The sequence below is a fragment of the Sapajus apella genome, unplaced genomic scaffold, assembly GCF_009761245.1.
Source record: "Sapajus apella isolate SASKATOON/1434 unplaced genomic scaffold, GSC_monkey_1.0 scaffold41, whole genome shotgun sequence".
NCBI lineage: Eukaryota > Metazoa > Chordata > Mammalia > Primates > Cebidae > Sapajus > Sapajus apella.
Window position 1 is genome coordinate 11,180,605 of NW_022436981.1, and position 5,554 is coordinate 11,186,158.

The following is a 5,554-nucleotide window of genomic DNA, read 5'->3' on the forward strand; positions in this document are numbered from 1 at the left end:
GGAAGGGAGGGAGGGAGGGAGGGAGGGAGGGAGGGAGGAACTGTTAAAATCAAAGCCTGCAAACAACTTTCTTGGGGCCAAATTTTCCTAGACATGCTCGTAAATTCAGTCTTTCTTTAGAGCTACCATGATATCTCATTGCTGGGTCTGCAACTCATAGGTAAGGCTGTCTATTCACCTGCCCAAGTGTTCTCAATCTGTGCCATGCTCCTCCAATAAGGACACTGCGCAAACCCTTCAGCGGAACCTGAGGATCAGGGTCATTGCTTTGAAGCTGAGCAAAGCTCCGATGTTGACTTTAGGGCTGCAGAGTTGTTCATTTGTTCCTGTGTCCTAATAAATGCTCCGCCTGTGGCCCTGCTCCTGCATCTCCCAAAGCCACTGCTTTTCTCAACTTAAGGAGGACTGTAGGCCAGTAAGAATCAATAAGCTGGGTGGCTGAGGCGGGCGGATCATGAGGTTAGGAGTTTGAGATCAGCCTGGCCATTATGGTGAAACCCTGTTTCTGCTAAAAATACAAAAATTAGCCAGGCATGGTGGCATGTGCTTGTAGTCCCAGCTACTCAGGAGGAAGAAGAATCACTTGAACCTGGGAGGTAGAGGTTGCATTGAGCTGAGATTGTGCCACTGCCCTCCAGCCTGGGTGACAGAGTGAGACTCTGTCTCAGAAACAAACAAACAAAAAGAATCACTAAGCTGCATCTTGTGCTCCAGGCCCTGTTACAGAAAAGACTAGCTCCATCTTCACGGGGGATCGGAACCCAGAGGCTATGTCCTCATGGGACATACAGGGAAGACTTCAACGAACTCTCCAGGCCCCTCACATTGGAGCCTTTATGGGGAGTACTGACACAAGGCACGTCAGACTGGGTGCACAGAAACACAGATCCACCCAAACACACAGCATGCCACTTGACCAGCCAGGACTTTTCCACAGTCATGTTTAAGTGAAGAGCAAGGGCAATCTCCAAGGAAAGAAGTCACACAGGGCTGGCAAAGTAATATGTATGTGCAGGAAAGGAACATGGAAGAATTTAATTCACTTCCATTTACTAATTTGGTGATAGTGCTGGGCTTCGAGGTTTACAGTGTGGGCAAAGAGAAGATGACTAGAGAAAAACTGTGTATTTTAAACAACGTATTACCCAGTAACCAGGTCACATGTGAACATGTAGTCAGAGCAATTCACACAGGAACTCTCACTGCGTTTTTCCACAATGATACAAATGTTCACTGTGCACTCCTTGGCCATCGTCAATCATGGTCACAATGGCGGTCAAAATGTGGCAGTGAGGAAGAGGTGTTACAATAATGAGTTGCAATAATTACAATAATATGTGTTCATATATAGAGTATAACTTAGATGCTGAGCAACACATTTTGAAAGCATTCCATTCTTTTTTATTCTATTTGTATTTTAGCTTTGTAAAGTTGGAGGAGGATTTTACTTACTCTTTTTAAAAGAAAAACAAACAAACTCTCTCTCTCTTTTTTCTTTTTAACAGAGTGAATGTCTTATTGTCAGCTGCTCAGGGCGTCCCCAAACTTGGTAGTCAGGGCCATCAGCCAGGATGTGACTACTATACCCTAGGGAGGGCTCTGGCTCGGGTTATGGTCTGCATGGCACGGCATGCATCTTTGCTAAGCTGCCTGTGGCTGGGAGAGTGGGAAGGCTGTTTCTCCATTTTTCCTAAACCACAGTAGGCTTGGTTCTGCTTGGCTACCTAGTGGGGGCGTCTAACACATTGCCTTTTGGGATCAAAGGGAGGAAGAACTTCACACGCTTCCGCTGGGACTGTTGGTGGCTTGCACTTTTCACAGAGTTCCTACCATAGTAGGAATTCTGGAAGGAAGAGCAGGTTTAGCCACAGCAGCTGAGGTTGTGTAATGAGATGAACAGCTATTTGGGGGCACTGCCAGTCCCTTCCCTTTTGGGTCAAAGAAGAGACTTTGCACAGGATGCAAAGGGTTATAGACGGTCCCTCTGCTACTAGAGCTGTCCTTTCATTCTGTGGAGGAAGCCCAGAGAATTCCCCTTCCCTGGCTATGAACTCCACAGCCTCCCTCCCTCTGCTCCATCTGCTGTCACCTAGAGCAGCCTCTTGACTACCCTGGAAGACCTGCCCTTTAGAAACTGGGCAGAAGGGTAACAGAGACGCAATTCCACACTCCCCTCCCATGCCTGCTGCAGATCCTGGCTCTTGGGCCATTTCTAGTGCCATGTATTCAACACCTGATAAGCAGCTGGGCAGAATTACGAAAATCATCACATTTTTCATCATCTTTTGTATTTGCCAAATTTAAGTATAGTAATTCCTAAATATACATCACCAAGCAGGAATCTGTATTATGCATTTAATGTAAATGGATAGCTCCATTTCCACCTAAAATAACATAGCATTTGTTAATTGAGGGTAAATTGTGTGCTGAACCCTGGGTTAAGTACTTTTACATAATTTTATTTTTTAAATTTAAATATTACAGATATCCTAAAAGGTAGGTTATATTACGTTCATTTTACAAATGAAGAAGAATCAGAAAGAGGAAAAAAAAACTTGTCCAAGATCACATAAGTAAGCATGCAGTGTGTACTGGAGGAAAAATTCAAACCCACGGAAATCCTGGCCCCCTATATTGTCTTCTTTAAATCCAGGGTGGGATAAAGACTGTAGCAGGTTAAAAGTTATCTTTTTCTAACACGAGAAGATCGAGACAGTGCAAGCTACAGCTCATGTTTATAAAATTAAAGTTTTTTATATAGAGAACATGAAATGGTTCTTTCTGGTTCCAAATATTGGAATAAAAGAGTTACCTTTTTGAAAGTAAAATAAATTTGTTTGGGGACACATCGATCCTGTGGATTTCTTTATTCTATTAAGGGTAGTAAGAACGTGAAAATCCAATAGGTTAGGGAAGCCAAATAAATGGGGCCAAGGGGGGCTTGCATAAATTTGTTGATCAGATAATAAAGCACTTCTTTTAGAAGTATTAGATTGAATATGAAATTAAAAGCAAATATTTTGAATTTCATGTGGTTCAACTTAGCTATAGGCTGTGCCTAGCTTTTACCTATAAAGTATACAGACTCTATGCACAAAGTTAACTATAATTCTGTTCTCTATGGCTGGATATAGGACACAAAGACACAGTACAAAAGTTTTTGTTTGTGTTTTGTTGAAAGCTTTAGTAAAATGGCTGTTTGTTTTTCCTACTATTTTGTGTGTTGGAAGGAGAGGGGGTTACAAATTGAGTTTTAAGACTGATGCCTTTTTGATCATCACAGAACTGAAAATTGGGTTTTGGTATTCATTCTGCTCTAACCACTTGTTAGACCTGTGGCAGAACATCCAACCTTTTAGGATTTCAGCTTAATCATTTGTCAAACAAGGAGAACCATTACTTTTTCTTGTATAATACTGCAGAGAATTATGAATATACAGCTTACTTTTGCTGTCAGAATTGTCAAAATCTGTTTCTACACCAATTCTCCCTTTAATATGACCTTCCATATCTCTAGAATCTACTCATTATCAGATAGGGATGAACAGACTGAGACAGGGTTTCTTCACATGGCATCTATGTATCTGGGTCTGAACTGCTAGATTTAGCAAATAAAATACAAGATGTCAAGTTACATTTGAATTTCAGATACACTATGAATCATATTTTAGTATAAGTATGTCCCAGGCAGTGTTGGGGATATACTTATACTAAAAGATGATTTGTGGCTTACCTGAAATTCAAACGTAGCTGGGTGACCTGACTTGTACCTGACATTCCTGATCTGGGTTAGGTATTAGGTGAGTCCATGAGTCCTGTGGAATAGTCTGAAACATATAGCGTGCATGTGTTTATGTGTACTTTCCACACAGTGGGCTCAGCGTTTTCATGAGGTCCATACCCAAAATAGATCCAGAACCACCGGAGAATGAGAATAATGCCTCTAAGCAAAGGTACATAATTGGACCCTTGTCAGTTAAGTCGGCAAGTCCATGTGGAAGTATTGCACTTAAATTCTTCCCAGCCCCAAACAGATCCCAGATGAAGGCTCCCAAAACTGGTTACAGAAAAGTTATTACTTCACATTTAAGGTCATTTTCCTTCCCATTGCCCTGCACCCATGCTTCCTGGGAGAGTCTACAACAGGGCAAGCTGAAAAGCCATGTGTGCTAAAGTGTCACTGTCACTCTCATGCCAGTATGAACTGGGTTCCCAGAATGTCTTTTTGCCAAAGGGGTGAATCAGCTGCTCCTGCTCGCTGTCCTGGACACATTCCTATCACTGCATCTGTCGGCGCTCATCAGCCCTAACCTCCAGGAATAGAAACCCTCCTGGCTTCTGTCACTTGCCATTTTAAGTCCAACTTTGGGGGTGGGGAGAGGTTTCCACTTTACCGTGTACTTCCAACATGATTTTTAATATAAAATGTATGTCAGCATAATGATATGTGCACATTTAAGACAAAAATCTATTTTTTAGCCAAATAACAAATTTGAGTTTTTTTGCAGGAAGGATATTTCTATTTTGTCAGTAGGTTATATTTCTGGGAATTCAGAGATGCCTGATTTTTGTGCCTCGAATTTAGATAAAATGGTAACATTTTATCCAAACTGATCAGTACCAAATATTTTAAAGATTTTTGATAAAAATAAAGGTAGAATTCTAAACTTTGTGAACAAAGCCTAAGAATTTTCTCTCCTTCTCTATAAAGTAGTGAAAGAAAAATATATCTTAAGCTTTAGAGACTGAGAATTTTTGTTAGAAATTACAGGTGGTTTTACGTTTGTAGGGCATCACTCTCATGCATTTCTGTTATTGTGACATTCTCCTAACACATTATATTTCTCAGATTTCAAAAAAATGTTTTTTGCCTCCCAACTTCAGATTAGGGACACGAACCACCTGACCCAGCTGTAGACTCACTTCAGTAAAATTGCTCTACAACCGCAAACACTCAGCCCACCCTCTCCCACCCGCACATCCACACACACCCCAGGATCTAGAAGGCAGGAATTGGCGACTAATGGTCCCAGGTCCTTACCCTCCTGGGTGAAGTGGCAGCTCAACTTGAGATGATGAGGTTTTAGCAGGAGACTCCTTTTGGGAACGGATCTGTGAAGACAGAGAGAGGGAGAAGGAAAATCCGGTGGGGAGCCACCAGCAGCCACCTAACAAGACCCGGCTGCAGCAAGTTTTAGAGTGACCCTTTGCAGTCCCACTGGACAAGACAGGCCGAGCCTGCGCTTTGGCGGGGAGCAGCAGCGAGCGCCCTCCTCTCCGTCTTTGGCCTTCCACTCCCCGGCCAGTGGGGGCAGGGGGCGGGGCTCCGGTTGGTGGAGAGGGGTTGGGTTTCTTGACCTGACCAGCTGTTCTAAAAAAGGAAAAAGAAAGTCAAGAGCTCAGTCAACCTGTGGAGAGGAAAGAAAATTAACTCGACGGGTGTTTAATTGTTGGAAGCAGGGATTCCAGTAGAGTAAAAAGAAGGGAAGGCTGTGAATTAAAAATTAGCTTTTAGAAAGGTAATTAGCCTGGTCACCTACGGTCTTTTGAGAAG

At 42.6% G+C, this 5,554-nt stretch overlaps 1 protein-coding gene across 3 annotated transcripts in view; it reads right to left on the reverse strand.

Annotated features, from left to right (window-relative positions):
* The window catches only part of KLHL31 (kelch like family member 31), a 16,979-nt gene extending 11,675 nt beyond the window's left edge, over positions 1-5,304 (reverse strand). The window contains exons 1-3 of one of the 3 annotated variants that reach the window (XM_032299711.1): positions 5,042-5,304; positions 3,734-3,827; positions 3,446-3,598 (exon numbers count right to left, since the gene is read on the reverse strand). The gene's annotated coding sequence lies outside the window, so the exon portion shown is untranslated. The remainder of the gene's footprint in view (positions 1-3,445; positions 3,599-3,733; positions 3,828-5,041) is intronic. The other 2 variants (XM_032299712.1, XM_032299710.1) reach the window with 2 other exon arrangements.
* Between the last annotated feature and the right edge of the window lie 250 nt (positions 5,305-5,554).